The sequence below is a fragment of the Nilaparvata lugens genome, chromosome 2 (assembly GCF_014356525.2).
Source record: "Nilaparvata lugens isolate BPH chromosome 2, ASM1435652v1, whole genome shotgun sequence".
Lineage (NCBI taxonomy): Eukaryota > Metazoa > Arthropoda > Insecta > Hemiptera > Delphacidae > Nilaparvata > Nilaparvata lugens.
Window position 1 is genome coordinate 79,419,812 of NC_052505.1, and position 19,810 is coordinate 79,439,621.

Consider the following 19,810-nt stretch of genomic DNA (forward strand, 5'->3'; position numbering starts at 1 on the left):
TGTAATAAAATGTAGCGTCTTTTGTAGCTCATCAATCACTTGAAAACTTGTCAGGCATGTCGGCAAGGGTGATTACACCGAGCTGACTGAGCCAATGAGGAGCAACCAATTCGAATATTCAATGAGCCGTTTTTATCGGGTCATACCTCGATACCTGGTACTCTAGTTCTCAGGTTCCCAATTTTGATTACTCTCGAAATTTTTTTTCCAAGTTGCGTGTTGTATCTTATTAGCGAATAAACTGAAAAAAAAACTGACTCAAAACAGTTGTATGAGTGGAAGTTTGATTCAAAACTGGAAAATAATTATTATTCAAACCAGTTGTATGAGTAGAATTTTGTCAATATCCAATCAATCTAGATCTAGAAGAACTCAAATTCTACTCCTATGCTTCTATGATCATAAATAAATATAATTATAATGTTATAAATAAATCTCATAAAAAATATAATTCTAATTTTATAAATAGATCTCATAAATATAATTTGGGATTTTCGTTAAATGATAATTAAATATAATTCTATTGCCGAGAAACAAAACGTCCAATTTTTATACTCTCATTTATGGTTCTTGAACATGTTCAACTCATTGCTGAATACTGGACTTGAAGTTGACCTTCTGGATCACCACCACTCATTAAAGATAAGAAAATATATCTGGAGCTAGGATAATAATGTAGGGATTACCTCCCTATTGTATAAGCTGTATTATATGAAGCTGATAATTAATTCCCGATAATTAATCATAAACAAGAGAATCAGCGTTCATAAACGTGATGTGATACAAGATCAACATTCAAATGAAAGGATCCAAAAATACAAACAATTTTATATGGAACAAATACTTCTTAAATGAAAGACTTCGGGTCTATTCAACATAATGCAGTGAAACTGATTATTGGAGAAAGATAAAGTTTCCAATGACAACACCAGAATGAGCAAAGATGACTCACGATAAGGTTATATCATTATGAATCCACAGCTCCCACGCACTAATTTGTCATATAATATCAGGATGACATTGGAATGTGGACAGCCGTATCATGATGACGAGTTCTGACGCGCTGAGCTTAGGCCTACTAATAATTTCAATTTCTGAGGATTGAAATAATTCTATGCAAAGTTCAACTGATGGAATACAATAATTATGGAGAGATAATCCATGGAATAGGGAAAGTACATTGGACGAAATTGGTGTATCAAACTATAGTATATAGCCTATAAAATACATATTTGTTCGAAATTCAACAAAATGAGAATTGTGCAAGTAAATCTAGAATTCAAGACCATGATAGAATATCTGGAATAATGATTATTATTGTCAATTGGTTGGATTTATATTATATATAATGCAAACATTATTTATGAAAAAAATGAGCCTCAAACCATTGGGGCTCAGATGCTTGATATCCTATTGAATCTTCTTTGTGATGATATTTGACTCAGATGTTGAACTTGAAAAACTTATATTTCAGAAATTTTACAGACGTTGCGCTTGATACTTCAAAATAATATATTCCAATCTAATAGAAAACCCTTTCAATTGTATCCGTTCTATTATATTAATTGGTTGAATGACATTGGATAACAAATTTGAACAGACTTTATTAGAATATCCATGGAATCAAAGTCAACCCACTCACTCTGAATATTTGGCCACCATGTATAAAAAAATGGAGCATTGAATTAACATATTATTAATTTTTCAGTTCATGAATATGATCTCCAAAAATTATGGTAAATTATTGCTTCGTTGGGTTGCCGATCATGTCAATGACCCAAAAAGCCCCAACTGTTATGTCTGCGAATTTTATTGTTAGGAATGTTCGCATTCAATATTTTATTCTGACAGTCGCTAATTTATGCACATCGAGAGCAAATGATACAAGATTTCTGCCCACTCTGTGTGATCGACCTGTTATTATCGACAAAAAATTATGTTTGGGATCTCATTGTTCTTCAGTTTGTTGCACATAATTTACAAGGGCTGAGCTGTTGAAGACCGATTTGTAATAAAACCTTTTTGCAACACTCTGACAAGCAATGGCAAAATTCCAATAAAAAACATGTCAAATTATTACAGATTAGTGTTGACATGCACGATGCATTACTACTGTTTCACGCTTTAAGAAATCAAATAGGCAATTAAAACTTCGAAAGTCCCTGGGTGTGGACTGTAATAAATTCTCTGCATGTAATTTTGTCATTTCCATTTTCAAATGAAACTTTAGTCACATATCGCTCGACATTGGAATAGTGAATTGATAAAAAATGAGTACCTTATGGCTCCCTTATTTGAAATTTAGTTATCACTGGATAGGAATAATGAATAGGATTATCTGATTAATAAATTATGTAGATAGGAATAATATGATAATTTCATCGGTAATAGTAACTCTCAAGGAGTTTTAAAATTAATCTGAAATCAATGTACAATATGTATAATACAAAATTTATTATTTCTTCTTTCAATAGCTGTCTCAGTATGGAAGCCCAATTATTATGTTCAAATCACGTTATCAAAAATGCAGAACTCTAGAGCTGTGATTCAGATTTCCAGATTCATTTGATTAAGAAACTTATTGAGGATCCAACTAATGAAGACATATGAATCTGATTTCAAATTAATCTTCATATTATGTTCTTGTAAGATATGCTGAATATGAATCCGTCGGAGTGAGTCTTGTACAAGAAAATGTATCCTTATGTCCGTAGTAACGTAATAAGAATAGACACTGGAATGCATTAATAGCTGAAACTATTTCATTTATAGCGATAAGATACCTCAAACTAGCTAAATTCTCCTTGCGAATTTGAATCAACCATAACTGAATAAGTTGAATCAGTTTCCTTCCAAGAGAAAATTTCATATCGTGGAAATGGTTCAGATAGCCGCATTTCAGAGGATATATAGCATTTCTTTGGCCTTCTAGTGGAAACTTTACACAATGTATCTTGAGACTGTCAAGTTCCATAATGATATACTGTTCTCTCTAGCCCACATGTCAATGCTTCATAAGAAACTGTAGAAAAGCTTTAGACTCCTCATCTCACTTCAATTCATACTGGGTTTTATAAAATACTTTATCTTCTTTTCTTTATTTATTCATACATCGATACATACGATATCATTCTCAATTATGAATGATTGGGAAAGAAACAACTGCAGGCTTAAAGCCCAAAACTGTTCCTGTCCCAAATTTAGATAGAAATTGTCCAAAAATAGGTTATGTTAACACTTCGTGATTTTTGTCGAAGATGAAGAATCAATAGGAGTGATCTAGATCTCGAATCTCAGTGAGATCGCCTGTACTTCACTGAAAAAATCTGGTGTGGCGCACTCACACAACTTTCCTTGCCGTTATGATTGATCAACTAACGCTAGTGTTCCCGCGCATCTAGATTAGTCTACTATTCGAAGATCTAAGCCAGCTGGTGACAGGGCAATAACGCTGCAGACACATGAAGTCTCCTATCTGTTCATAGTGAAAGATTTAATAGAATCAACACTAGCAACAGTTTGCAAATTGAATAATCTTATTTTCTCGAACTTCGAGCTTATTTCCAATTTTAGGTGAAAATGTTACTGGCCATCAATTGTAGAGATTTTCATGCCCAATCTTATCCACTTGGAATTTTCTGTTTAAATTGTATCTGAAGCCTGATAATTGGGAATCTAAAATCAAACCTTGCATAGATGGGGCGGAGCTCCTGAAATTTTTACAGATATGGGACTAGTGGCAGTTGATAGAGCTCATTAATGACTTTTTTAGATATGAATTTGATCAAAATCGTTGGAGCCGTTTTCGAGAAAAACGCGAAAAACCCTGTTTTTGACAACATTTTCGCCATTTTAGTCGCCATCTTGAATCGCATTTCATCAAAATTGTTCGTGTTGGATCCTTATATTGTAAGGACCTTACGTTCCAAATTTCAATTCACTCCGTTAACTGAGTGATGAGATATCGTGTACACAGACGCACAAACACTCATACACACACACACACACACACACACACAACCACACACACACACACACACCACACACACACACAACACACACACACACACACACCACACACACACACACACCACACACACACACACACACATACAGACCAATACCCAAAAACCACTTTTTTGGACTCAGGGGATCTTGAAACGTATAGAAATATAGAAATTGGGGTACCTTAATTTTTTTCGGAAAGCAATATTTTCCTTACCTATGGTAATAGGGCAAGGAAAGTAAAAAATATTGTAGTGAATATCCGGAAATCTGGAACATATGACTTTTAAACACTCTAAAACAGTACTCAATTGTTTTTGCGTCAAATTACAAGAGCAGTTTATACAAGGACATTGATAGAGACAGGACATGCAGAGAGTGGACATCGACGGAAAGTTATTGAGAAAAGGAAGTTTTGGAAGACTTAACGCTATATTTGAGCAGCAACATGATTTGAATATGAAAACTTTTCATTCTCCTCAATATCAATCCAATAATTTATTAATATATGAATTTCGTGATAGCTCATTCAAAATTCTATTACATGCTACTCTTTTTGATTATCGAGGACTGATTGAACATTATTGACCGAACGTAGTGAGGTCTATGTTTTAACTCGAATTTTCTTTTGTCTGTCTGTATGTAACGCAATGATAGAATGTAAACACATTGATTGAGATTTGGCAGGAATATTCCTTTTTCAACTAAGCGTCGATGTATACACAAGGTTTTTTGAAATTTTGCATTTAATATGAAAGGAAAAGAAATTCCTCCATACTCCGATATCACTATATATATCATCTTCTCTGAAGATAGGATTAATCAAACTATAGATATTATTTATAATCGATCAGCTGACAAGTGGATTACACAGATGGCTGGAGTGACCCAAGAGAAATCCACTGTTTAACGGCGCATGCGCTTTGTATTCAATCGTACTTCATAGCCGCTCTTTCATTAGCTGTCTCATGGTCTCATTAATATACAGCGCGAACTCGAGCAAGACTACTTCACCTCAGAATTTTGCATTCATTCTGTTAATGTTAACATTTCAAACAGGTGACATTAGATATTTGTGGATGAGGAAACTGCGTGAGGTCTACTGTTCACAGAACTACTAGAACAACAGATTTAAAACAACATTATGCCACAGATTTGTTAATTTAGTCCATGATTATACTCTCATGATCCAATGACAGCAAAATGATATTTCGATTGAAAAATAGAAATGATTATCCTCAACATGGAAATTGTGAAACTTCAATACTCAATACTCAAGATCCTTTCCATAGCAACGATTGTTTTACAAATTTGATTGATATTGAGCAGCTTCAGTAATACTGAAGCTATGATTGAGGCTATGATTGAGGCTATGATTGAGAAAGTAATTACATCATCATTATTAACAGTTCAATACTCAAAACGTATAATTATTGTTCGAAATTTGTAAATACTAGACTAATCATTGTCATTCAAGACTCATTATTTTCATACATTGAAAACGAAATAATTTGATGCTGTGCTGGTTGCCTACCTTGGCAGGCTTTCCCACTCAAAGGCCTTTCCCTACTTTTGTATGAATTTATTTTATATAATTTTTCCTATTCTAACAGAATAATATGTCCAGGAAATTGAGAAGCTTCAGAAACTCCCATGTTTCTACAAATTGGCTCCACTAAGAATCGGCAATTCAATTAACTAGTCCATTAACAGAAGCCATACGATGAAAACAAAACAAATTCAGTGGATTCACAATCTTCAATGCATTGATACTTTCTACAGTGCCGGAGTTTTAACCAAACATTTCTGAATACTTACACAACTTAACACTTCTATCTGAATTGGTACTCTTCTTTTAAATATTCGAAGGTATAGTAATAAACTTGGTGTTCAATCAAAAAAGATAATGTTTAAGAACTAAGTCTGAATGAATTGTATCAACCACTGAGCCTTTTAAAGTCATAATTTTCAAGGTCAACTGGACTACGTGTCTCACTAGAATTAGGTAAAGTTTAGTAACAATCACAATAATAACGATGATTCTCTCTGACTCAATCAATTATTGATCTATTGATATTAAGGCTGTGCAAAGGCGAAAAATAAACTTTTTACTAGTGATATTTTTCAAAGTTTTTTGATTTGTATATCATCAAGCTATCAAAATGGAAAAGTTTTCTCAGAAAAACATTTTTTCTCATAATTACTTTTTAAGATATGGGCGCCTAAAGTTTAAATTTTCGGGACAGAACATTTCAAATTTGGTAAGAGATAGATCCATGAGATTTAGAGGATGGATTCTTCATGGTATTGTTGATCTAATAGAACAAAAATTTTCTGAAATATCAATTTTTAAGATAGTTATTCAATTTACTAAAAATAACCAAAAATAACTTTTAGTTGAGTTATTTTTTGTAAATTGAATAACTTTTTGAAAAATTGATATCTTCAGAAAATTTTTGTTTTACTAGATCAAAAATACCATGAAGAATCCATCCTCTAAATCTCATGGATTTATATCGTACTGAATTTGAAATGTTCTGTCCCAAAAATTCAATCTTCAGTCGCTCATATCTCAAAAAGTAATGATCGGGAAAAAATGTTTTCCTGACAAAACTTCCTCATTTTGATAGCTTAATGATATACAAATTGAAAAACTTTGAAAAATATCACGAGTAGAAAGTTTATTTTCAGCCTTTGCACAGCCTTAATATCTCTAGTCTATTAGAGAAACAATACAAACAGATGACTTATTTTACATTATCTTATGGATGAAATGATAGAGTTTTACATTTGTTGTATGCTTCACTGAATTACTAGAAAGTAGGATAAATTTTGGGAAAGATGTTCACCGCGAAATAGAATGATGTGAGCGAGCCAGCTTGTGCGGATGGCATGTGTTTGATGCATGTTTTGGGGGTGGGTGAAATCCAAGGGCTATTTCGATAATACGATAACAGACCGGACCCTGACGAGTACTGTTCGTGGGGTAAATGCTAAAGAGGGACAGAAGAGGGCAGAAGCGGAGGATGAGGACAGTCCCTATGGTAATAGCTAGGGCCGAAGGGAAAGGGCCGAGTTGGAATTAGGTGCACAGGACCCAATGATCCTGTGTCAACACACTCTGTTTGCAGGGCCACTCACATTTCACTCAAAATTCAGCTTTTTTCTCCCTTGCACGCTGTTCCCTTCTCTCTCACCCCAATTTTCACCTACTATCCTCAGCGTTTTGACCTCATAAAGTTTGCCCAGCGTTTAACAACTAGCTACGTAATATTATCTACACAGGCCACTTCATCTTTTCAAAAATAGATCATTGCAGGAATAATATTATCGATTCGCTCACCCTGATTAGGTTCCAGCAAAATGGAAATCGTGCGTTGCACAAACAAACATTAGCACAAAACGGTATACGCTAGACTGTCGAAATAATAATTATATACAGAGTTGGTAAAAATAATGGAAACAGCTTAATATTTCTTTCACATGGATTATTTGACAGTAGTTTTCATTGGCGATCTAATTTGAATTGAAAAAACTACTTTTCTATCGTCTTAGAATTTTTCTCTGCCATCTTGGACATAATTCATCAATTCACCAATAATTAGAGACATTACAACATATGAATAATGATTTAAAGACTGTGGTAAGCCTTTATCAAATATCTGCAAAACTGAGAAAACTATAGATTAGAATATTTGTTAAGTTGTATTAAGTCTAATTTCCAGAAAGAGAAATAGGAACACTCCATTATCTGCGACCATTTTCATTTGTCTTCACATTGTTCGACAATATTCCTACGTTTCTTTCTTTCGAAGAATTATTGATGCCTTTTCATTTTTCTGTAGCTTTTTGTTTCATAATTATACCATAATATCCATTGAGTCTATAATGGCTTTCTCCGCTCTATGAATCGCCAAAACTCAATCTAAACGATCGATTAATATTTTCAAATATGAGTCTGAACTTTAATTAACATAAATTATTACTGTAACAGTTTTTATTGATGGACAATTGTTGTCTTCTCTGAAAGAATCGATACGTGTGTGATCCCCTCCTCTATTATAGGGTAGACTTCATCGTTGTCTCTAAGAAACTTGCAGGGGAACGGGCTGCAATTATGAACTTGCTTCGAAGTTTGTTCATAAACGGATTCCAGCTTACTAGCTAGCTATTAAAGTTATGCTAATATTCTTCTTGACAGAGTTGCAACGACTACAGGGCTCAGGAATATCAGGATCAGAACGTTGAAAGTGACTAGACTGTTCTCAAGTAAAAGTCATAGCAGCTATTCCAAGTTCTCATACTGTCCCCGAAAAGTAGCGTTCTTAACAATTATGAGATCAACACCATTTTGTTGCTGTAGACTGGAGAATCATCAGCTTGTACTCGCTTATAACATACAGTGCTACACAATCTCAATTTTCTCTCTGCGAACAATAAACAGAGACATGGAAGTATTACTTATTCTTGGGATTCTCCAGTTTATTCCCTAGTTAGTTTTAACTAGGAAGTTATTCATTCATATTCCATAGATTACAGTATTTTTTCAGTCTTCAGTTAAGAGTACTAGCAATAATTTATTTTTCCATTATTCTTCATAAGCTTGCTGGCTATTAGATGTTTCCAATCATATCTCATGTTAAATGACAAATTGTTTTCCAGAAAAATCTCTTTGGCAGAGTTAGTAACTTTTGAGCCTAAAAGTTTTGAAAATAAACTGTTAGACTTTATTTTTTTTTTTTGAAAAATTCATGTGAATTAATAATAGCAGTTCCTGCTGTAATCCAACATTGATGTCATGGTTGTCCTCTATTCTTTTTCAAATCATGAATATGAATAATGCATTCATAAATTATAATTTTATCAAAATTTTGTGTAAGTTATATCATAGAGAAAATATGTATAAAGATGTGCTATATTTCTCTATGGTTTCATCTATCTGCCTCAACTATACTATCCACTTGGGAAAACTAATTCACATCTTTCCTTCTATTCTATATGCTTTGAAAAGTTGACAATCCGATCGAATACATAACTTCATAAGGGATTCATTCATTCAAGTTTGTGATTACATGAATTTCAGACACGATCAATGACTATCAATATGAATGCTCATTCAATGTAGTGACTGTTCAATCATATTGATAATTTTACAGTAGTTTGGTTACAAGTTTCATCAAATTACAAGTCGCTAGATAAAATAGGCTTCGAATTTCGTTCACAATTTATTTTTCATTTAAAATTATTTCCGCAATCGTATCCAACCGGAAGATCTATTATTTCCAATTATGAGCAATATTTGAGTTTGAAACTGGGGATACGGATTCAACTAATTTCCAATTTCTAATTTGGCAATTTTCGCGCACTGAATTATCAATTACTATACAATAATTATTCCAAACATCCAATTAAAGCTATATTCTATTATTATCAATATTCTGATTGTAGGTTATATCACAAGTTTGATTGGAAAACTCATGAACTTGACTGAATACTACATGAACTTACAGAATCTTTGATAATTTTCACTTGTCACATCACCTCATAGACTCTAAGATTAGCAGAAAAACTGAACTAGAGATTAAAAACATGTACCTACAATAACTTTTTCTCCCATATCGACGTATTAATCTCGAGATTTCTGATCTAACTACAACTGTTTGCAAGGCCATTTTTTTAGATACATTTGTTGAAAGTGGGCTCGCTTACAATTTTTGCACATTTTTTCTTTTTTTTCTACTATCTTCTCCAATAATTTCCTTTTTCTTCTCCTCTTCACCCCTTCTTTCCTTACTTTTATACCCTCTACCGGCCTATTACATGGGCAACCATAGTTGGCTAGGTATTTTTCCTCCTTTCTTTCTTTTCAGCACACCCTGCCATGATGCCTGTTGTTGTATTTCATTGGAAATTTATTCTTGATTGTATTTTTTTTGTGTTTTGATTTCTTTCATTCATATTGTATTGTGTTGATTGGAATAAAAATTGATTGATTTGTGTTTGAAACTGGGGATACGCATTCAACTAATTTCCAATTTCTAATTTGGCAATTTTCGCGCACTGAATTATCAATTACTATACAATGATCAATGATCTATTATGATCAATATTTTGATTGTAGGTTATATTACAAGTTTGATTGGAAAACTCGAATTTCCATGAACTACATGAATATATATTACAGAATCATTGATAATTTTCACTTGTACATCAAATAAAAGTTGGAGTTCCACTTTACCTTACATATATATGATGCATTAAAGGAATATTATTTTATGACCATGATTCGGGAAACATACAGAGGTTCGGTAGAAATCATTGGGAAAATATTTCTCTCATGTTTTCCACTTTGATCTCTTGTCTGTGACGTGTTTATTAATACCGCTGGCGAGCTTAGCTGGCTTTGTAGAGCGTAATGCGATAACGATGTCTGATTGCTATTTTTCACGCACTCGCGCTCATTAATCAGAGTAGCCTGATTTGTCACAATTTGAGCTTGGTATTAATGAACCTTTCGCCAGTCACAAACGACCGTAATTAGAGACTAACTTCCCATTACTTTCACAGATCTCGGATTAGTTGATTCACAAATGCTCCCAAATTAGATTCTAGTTATGAATTCACACTCGTGCTCCAAATTACTGTTCACAGTGTTGCAGTTAGATTTTCCGATTCAAAAATCAACATGTATAAATTTCTCTCATTACTGTTCAGAATGTTGAATTTAGATTTTCGTATAGATAACAATTTCATACTAAAATGTTTAAGGCAAATTAAAAAATTACTCAATCAACATTCATTTCATGGTATAGATAATTTGTCAAAACGTGTTCCACTCATGTAAATGATATTTATTGATCTCATTACTTGGAAAATTGAACTGCAATATTTTTTAAATATCATCAAAACTCTTGTGGGTTTCATTGTGGACTTCACTTATCTATTAAGTATCGTGTTGATATTTTTAACCTGAAGTTCTGTTTTACAGATCGCTGGGGAACCTGGGAAGGTATTATTGAAACGGATAACTGAATAAAAAGGTAAGAGCTCAATATTATCTTATCCACATTATGTCCAATCTTCATTTTTTATCACATCATTCACTATAACTCAGGTGAAATAGTATATTTCGCACCTAGGGCCGAAAATGAGACTTTTCCGGAATAGTATATTTCGCACCTAGGGCCGAAAATGGGACTTTTCTGGCTCGAAATCGGTTTTCAAGTCCGAGGCCGTAGGCCGAGGACTAGAAAAGATTGAGAGCCGGAAAAACATTTTTGCCCATGGTGAGAACGTTATTTTTCGCCACACAGGAAAATAGACAATATATATATGAGAATAATTGTCTATTATAAGCACTTCCGAAAGCAAAAGTGGAAGGTCATAGCTCTAGCAAATCTGAGGTAATCTGAATATCAAGTATTTTTATTTTTTATTCTGATTTGTCTAAATAACCTAAAAGATTATGTTCAATTATGTAAGAGGTTGAGTTTATACTTTTTATTCTTCCAAATGACAATAAGATGATATTATTATAAATGTTTTGATTATTGAATGATAAACACAAAGAATGAAAAGTTTTTGATCAGCTGTTTTAGCACACTTGAAATTTGGCCAATCTGAATGTCAACGGAAGTTTAGGTTAGAAGTTCTATCCTACTCTGAAAATAGAATTATTTGAATAGTTTATAATATATATCTTATCTGTATTTTATTCATCCAAATAAAATGATAGTATATTATTACAGAATACTTTATTGAATTCTAAAAGCATAAAATGATTCCGTTTATCCACCATGTTCCATGATAAACGCTGTACTAGGAGGTTTGAGGTTAGATTCTATTATACTCTGAAAATTGAATTTGAATAGTTTATAATATCTCATTATTTGTATTTCATTCATCCAAATAAAATGATAGTATCTTATTGCAAAAACTTTATTTAATTCTAGAAGCATAAACTGATTCCGTTTCATAAACTATTTTGTAAACACGTTCACATCAAATCAGAATCAGCTGACTTCAAGGTTATTTTACAGCCCTAGGGCCGTAAAAATTTTACCGGCCTGGTCAGAAAACAATCACTTTCGGCCTCCATATGACACACGTAAACCAGCTCATTACATCCAAGTGGGGCGAAAAAACATTTTTGCCCATGGTGAGAACGTTATTTTCCTCCACACAGAAAATTAAACAATATAAATATGAGAATAATTGTTTATAAGGCACTTTCGAAAGCAAAACAGGAAGGTCATAGCTCTAGAAAATCTGAGGTAATCTGAATATTAGGAAATTGTCCAAGTATTTTTATTTTTTATTCTGATTTGTCTAAATAACCTAAAAGATTATGTTCAATTATGTAAGAGGTTGAGTTTATACTTTTTATTCTCCCAAATGACAATAAGATGATATTATTAAAAATGTTTCAATTCTTGAATAATAAACACAAATAATGAAGTTTTTTGATCAGCTGTTTTAGCACACTTGAAATTTGGCCAATATGAATGTCAACGTCAACAATGCTTATTGTCATTGACCTCGGAAGTTTAGGTTACAAGTTGTATCCTACTCTGAAAATCGAATTTGAATAGTTTATAATATATATCTTATCTGTATTTTATTCATCCAAATAAAATGATAGTATCTTATTGCAGAATACTTATTAAATTGTAGAAGCATAAACTGATTCCGTTTCATAAACCATTTTGTAAACACGTTCACATCAAATCAGAATCAGCTGACTTCAAGGTTATTTTACAGCCCTAGGGCCGTAAAACTTTTACCGGCCTGGTCAGAAAACAATCATTTTCGGCCTCCATATGACGCACGAAAACCAGCTCATTACATCCAAGTGGGGCGAAAAACGTTATTGTCACTATTTAGATCACTTGAAGTTTTCAACTCAATGACTGCTTCAGTTTGCAGTTCGAAATGAAACAAGGAATATTAAAACCTTACTGGTTTGTTCAATGTTCTTCATTTATTTGGATGTTTATTTATTCACATCAATTTGATGCATTATAGATTACTTCCAAGATTGATTGATGATCAATTTGGGAAAATTTCCCACTCTGTTAATACACTAGTGCCCACAGAGCATACAAGATTGGTTTTATCTGTAGCTACCAGTACTAGAATAGAGTCATAACCGATCCTATACGGTAGAGAAAAGCAATGCCCTGATTATTCATAACGAAACTTTCAGTCATGGTGTAGCAGGTAGCTACTTCAACCCTTAGAAAAGTACCCATATGATAATATATCTATCATAGATGTGACTCATACCATGAACAGAATATCATAATCACTCAGTGAGTGTTTCAAATGCCGATTCACACGTCTTTTGTGTCGACGTGAAGGGATATTCAGGAACAAAAGCCTAGAATTTCATCGCTTATCTGGGTTCTTTCCTCTTTTATACGATTTGAAGGCATTGAGCGCTCTTATCGCTGCAGCACAGTTGTAGCACTTGGGTTTTGTTTGCTCATGGCCAGCTCTGGCTGCTTCTGTTGCTGCTTCTGCTGCTGCTGCTGCTATTGGTGCTGCTATACTGTTCACTGACTTAACTCGACTATCGCGCTGGTCGAGCCTTTGCATTCTAAATAACCGGAATAGTAATGCACACACACATAGGCATCAATGCATACTAAATGAATAGAATAGTACACAATGTACACACATTCGTAAATCTTCAGAGTAACTAAATCCACTCAGGTTTATAAACTCATTTTATTACTTTTTTAAAAGTTGAATTTATTCATTTATTTATTTATGTCCATGAACAGATACAATTCAGGTGTAAACAACAGGCATTATCCCAAAACTGCTTCCATCATTAATTTGAAATAAACAGTCCAGAGGTAGAGATTTTCGTTAATCTTCATTCGTGACACCTGTATCCAGGTAATTGAGTTCGTTCCTATGTGAGAGCACTAGGTAAGAATAGTGATTGATTTTGATTGACTTGTAGCAAATCCTATCAGTTTGGTCTAATTCTATAGCCGTCATAATTATGAATTTGGTGGAACATTCAGCTGTGCATTCTTTAGTGTAGGTACTTGCCTTAAGTGTATCTTGGAGTTGAAAGAATAATCGAGTGGCCTATTCCATGAACATTTAGATACATCGGGCTAGTGTCTCACAAAATAAGTTCAAGATTGTTTGCTTTCTCACTTTATCATGGATTTCCTCATTTCGTTCTCATCATCAACGCCATCATCTTGTTCTTTTCCTTATCATAGATCTGAGGATCTCATCATGGATTTGAGGGTGTAAAAGATGGCCGGCATCACTCTAACTTCGCCCTTCTAGGTTTTTAAATAAAGGCAGCTAATCAATCAATCAATCAATCATGGATCGAGCAAGTTTGACGAGAGGATTTACGTACATTTCTCAATTTCTACAGTAGAAAACACTCCTCTCTTCAAATTAGAGCGATTCCTATCAGAAACCATCCCCATCAGAGATCAATGTGATTAATGCTCTTGTCATGAATGAAGATCAATAATTATTTCCTGAATAATCAAGTATAGAATGCCCTGGATTACAATGCACTTGAATGTTCATGCTCCAAAAAGAAACTCTTTTGAGATGAAGATTGTAGAGTAAATCCTTTCGAGTTAGATTGAGAGGTTGATAGCTATTACAATATCGTTGGATGTGTCATTTGTTGTCAAGGGTCGACAAATAGGGATTTTTATGACTATATAGTGTCTGGTCTCTGGTGGTATCAAAAAATTGCTCTTCGAAACCGATTAGGGTGCATGTTTTCTCACACTCAAGACATCGTCGTTTGAAACTTATATGGTCGATAATTTGAGTTCCAATTCATGCGATCAGAGTTAGCGATAATTTTCTCAACCAAGAATAAATCACAATATCATCAATAAACGGCCAAATAAACAATGCCTTTCAATAATTCGGAATCAGATGTTGAGAAGAATAGAGTAAATTTTATAATGTTATGAAATATAAGGATTCCTTAAATAATGATAATATTCGTATGACTTTTATTGGTGGAAGTTCCACCTCACCTGAATATATCATTTAAGCCGTCAATAGGCCTTACGACTGTCATACTTTAGCCGGGATCGACAGTTTAACGTGCCTATCCGATAACACGGGAGTGACCTGTTCAAAAACTTGGAATTTGTTAAAACTAAAGAATTTTTTCATTCTCATAGACAATATTCCACAGCCAGTGGAGCTTAAATAGTCGTATAAATTGATTTCATTCTCCCCTACTATTCATGGAGCAGTCTTTCGAGTTAATATAATCGTATACCGAAACATTGATTGGCAAAATTATTTCACTTTATCTTGAAAAGTAAAGTAATCCACTTGAAAAGAAATCATTGCTGATTTCTTGAAAAGTAATCCACCTGTTCAAATAGTTTGAACCTTTTTTCAGATTTTCATACTAATTATTGATTCAAGCAACGTTACTTAATTTTTTCCTAATAAAATATTCTTTATGAACTAATTAGAATTTTATGCCAACCACACAACAAAAATCAATGTTCAAAGCTCGTGAATATGTTTCCAGGTGTCGTCCAATCCACACTACAGATCGATCACTAATGAAGAATACACCATCAGCATTGTACAATATTGTAGCGCAGTCGAGTAATATATTATTACTGTGCCTAATCTATTTCGGCGTCAATTTAAATAGGGACAATACGCGCGCAATACCCTTGTTCAGCAGGTCAACTACTGCAGAATTCAGACAGTATACACGAGTTGAGCGCTGTTCATCAGTGTCTGTGCAGTGCGGTGTTGTGCTGTGTCTGTGCAGCATCAAGACATGTGTGTGTATGTAGAGGTGAGATGAGCCCCGCACGCGCAGGGACCTGTTATTAGCATGTTTGTATGACATCGTCTGGCCGTCTGTTTATGGTTCAATTTCGGCGCGGGATAATTGGCCCAGTTCGCTCGGTCACTGTAGTTGTTTCCGCAGTCACCTTACCCCCCTCTCACTCTTCCCCCACCACCAAAACACCCCTAAGCACCCAGCGGTCTGCCAACCAGAGCTGACTAATCAGTTGGATTGGTCAGTCGCACACTGCACTGGTCAGTAGTTCTTCTCGGACTCATCCTGTCCTCTTCATTTGCACTCATCCCATCTACATCTTCTGGGACTCATTTTGGTTCTCCTCTTCTTTCCACTCATCCCATTTACCATCATTCTATTTCCTTTTAGTTGTATCACAAAATAAGGATACTCTTGTTCTTCACTTTTGAAGTAAATAAAAAAACAAATTTAGTTGTTATATATTTTTCCATTTGTTATAAATCGTAACAAATGACAACAAATAAAGTTGTTCTTTACTTTGAGGTTGTATCAACCTCTTCTATTTCCTGACCCACATTCTCATTTTATATCATATAATAACAAATGACAACTTATAAATTTGTTCTTTACTTTGTGTTTGTATCAAACTCTTCTATTTCCTTACCCACATTCTCATTTCATATCATATAATAACAAATGACAACAAATAAAGTTGTTCTTTACTTTGTGGTTGTATCAACCTCTTCTATTTCCTGACCCACATTCTCATTTTATATCATATAATAACAAATGACAACAAATAAAGTTGTTCTTTACTTTGTGGTTGTATCAACCTCTTCTATTTCCTGACCCACATTCTCATTTTATATCATATAATAACAAATGACAACAAATAAAGTTGTTCTTTACTTTGAGGTTGTATCAACCTCTTCTATTTCCTGACCCACATTCTCATTTTATATCATATAATAACAAATGACAACAAATAAAGTTGTTCTTTACTTTGAGGTTGTATCAACCTCTTCTATTTCCTGACCCACATTCTCATTTTATATCATATAATAACAAATGACAACAAATAAAGTTGTTCTTTACTTTGTGGTTGTATCAAACTCCTCTATTCCATGACCCTCATTCTCATAAGTCTTATTTTTGTGAGCCTCTACATTATCATAACTTTTCATAACCCAAATGTTGTTCTGCATATTACATTATCATTAATCCAATCTATTAATTTGATTATGGAAATAGGGATTTATTCCCTGTCAATGAAGAGAGCTGGATCATTGTACAGATTGCACACTGCACCTGACTTTGTTAATCCAAATTCAACTTCATCTCTATAGGTTTGAACTTCAATAAGAAATCATAAATGAAGTAAGAATTCTAGGAATATGATCGTTCTTATTATTTGTCTTCACTAGTGTTATTTTTGTTTCAGAATTTTTCATTGTAATTGAATTTTTCAGTAGGAATTTTATTTTGTGAAGTATTTATTTGTGACAATTTAATGTTATTGTTGATGTAATGAATTGTGATGCAGGCCAACTCCTTCCTTATTGAAGGCATATAATCAATCAATCTATCACCTGTGGGTTGAATACTTATCAGTATACATGTAAACATTTATTGATGCAACTATTATTGGGCTCTCAAATTTCAGAAAATGATTCATCGGAGTTTATATTCCTGTATATACCGTGCAGAATCAAAAAATTATTCCAATTGTATGCAATCCAGAAAAAAATGTTCATCACATTTTTCCATCCAGTTCCAGCAAACTTTTATCTATTCATCATTTCGGAGAGGCTTTTGCAGAATCCTGTGACGTAGGGGAATAGCCCACTGATTTCACATTCCGAGAATACTTACAACCAGACAGAAAGCTCTGTAAGCCGAAGGCTGAAAACATTTCTGTCCGACATTTTTTTGATCGTTTGTGTATGCCACTAACAGTGCAGTAGAGCTTATGAACAAAATAATTGCCGCAAGGTTAATGTGGGTTCTAGTGCCCCAGTGTAATGGAAGCCTATTTATGAATACAGTATTCAGAGGCCTGATTCATGAATACGCTAAGAAATAGTGGTACAATGGCAATTTGACGTGTCTCTAATTATTTCCTCAGTATAAAACTAGACCACTGAGAGCTGGGAATAATCACTAAGAAAAATAGCGTTCCAGTTTTTCCACTCTCCAATTGTACTTCCATATACTTTCAGAGACTATCAAGACTCCTAATGGAGAATTCAGTATGATAGAAGGTAATAAAAATTGTATTTTAGTTATAGTGAAATGTTTCAAGCAAGATTAAAGTCATGATTCCCTCATTGCACATTACATGAAAGATTATAACAATTTTAAAAAATCCTTTATCGTTACTTAGTTGTTACATGCCTATCATCAATTACTCAAGTCATTAATTTTCTTGAGTTCACATATGAATAAAATAATAGTCCTACAAGGACATCATTTCTGTTATTCATATCCATTGTGATCATTCTTCAACGTGATAGAAAAGGCCATAACTGACCAAAATTGACCATGTCAATAACTCAACACGTATCCCATGTTTTATATTCCACTCCCATATACACTCTTCCCAGAAAAAAGTTATATATCAACTCATTTTAGAACTAAGTTTCAGTATTGAAGAGCTTATGCAATTTTATGATTATTCACAAGAAAAGTGTGAATTGAAGGAAATGGATTGCTTGTTTGATATGCATGTCGTTTTTTCTTCACAGTTTCAAATATAATATTTTCAACTATATAATTATAGGAATTCGATTCTCCCTATATTCTCAAGGTGAACGCTTGAAAACAGTCATGTACGTTGAGAATTCATTTCAATTCTTCATCCTCTATATTTCAAAAAATATACACTCCTCTCAAGTCTGTTCCATCACAATAGTCCAATTTTTAGCTTTCCAATACCTTTCAGCTACGTTGAATTGAATAATAGGATGGAAGACGCTAAGCTCAACCTTCGAGGAAATTGATGTAGGTAACCGACGAAATAGTTATGACGAAGAGAGAGGGGAGTCTAACCACTCAGTGTGCATTCTTATCGACCATGCTGCGTCACATTGCTGAATGTTAAACGCCGAGTGTCAGAGAGAGGGTGGGAAAGAGATAGAGTGAGTGAGAGAGGGTGGGAGAATCACTCACCTCTTCTTACTCAAGTTTGAGACATCCTTTACAACACTCTTCGAAATAATCCCCTTTAATCCGACAAACCCTTCTGAAAAACTGAAAATGCTTGCTCTTGGACTTATTATTCTCTCTTCACAAATTGCTACGTTTAGATTTGTCTTCATTTTCTGGATTGTTGTTATTCGAGTATTGCTCGAACATAGAAGACAAATATTATTCAAATAATTGCATTATCGTGAATGAAGTCGCTGTTTCAATGATTAAAGCAATTCCAGTAGAAGCAAAACAGGAGTCATTCTTTAACTGCAACTGCAGTTTAAATAACAATCAGACACTGGGATAAGATTCAAACTCAGATTTGATTCAAAAAATTGTAAAATTTCTCGTTTATAAGATGAATGACTTCCAATCCACAATATAAGTATCATCTCAATATCCTGAATTCTCCCCAAGTGTATCCTTTTCTTCATTCAGCTTAGCGATAAAAAAGTCCACCTAAAATATTATTCACAAGCTCAATAATCGAGAATGTTTGATCAAATCTAGACAGCTAGGCAATTCCATTTCTGAGCTTAATAGACTTTCATGACCTTCTTACTTTGAGTTTGGCTGTACTGAGATCGTAATGGTTCAAATCAATAATCAAGTGATATCAAGACTTGATAGATTGAGATAGATTTAGATAGATTTGTTTGCAGACAAGATTTTTCTGAAGCAAACAGTATTGTATTCAATGATCTGTAGTATCATTTGTTTAACGGAATTTGTCATGTAAGTGATGTCATTGAATTATACTTGATTTGATTCTCAGAGCTGCAGCCAGGAGAAAATGGGGGTTTTCAATGGAAAAAATCAATA

General features: G+C 33.7%; 1 protein-coding gene across 6 annotated transcripts in view; it reads left to right on the top strand.

Annotated features, from left to right (window-relative positions):
• LOC111057538 (ADAMTS-like protein 1) overlaps window positions 1–19,810 on the top strand; it is a 323,119-nt gene that overhangs the window by 14,606 nt on the left and 288,703 nt on the right. For 5 of the 6 annotated variants that reach the window (XM_039421841.1, XM_039421845.1, XM_039421843.1 and 2 more), the window contains exons 2-3: window positions 10,994–11,045; window positions 13,278–13,279. The gene's annotated coding sequence lies outside the window, so the exon portion shown is untranslated. The remainder of the gene's footprint in view (window positions 1–10,993; window positions 11,046–13,277; window positions 13,280–19,810) is intronic. The other variant, XM_039421842.1, reaches the window with a different exon arrangement.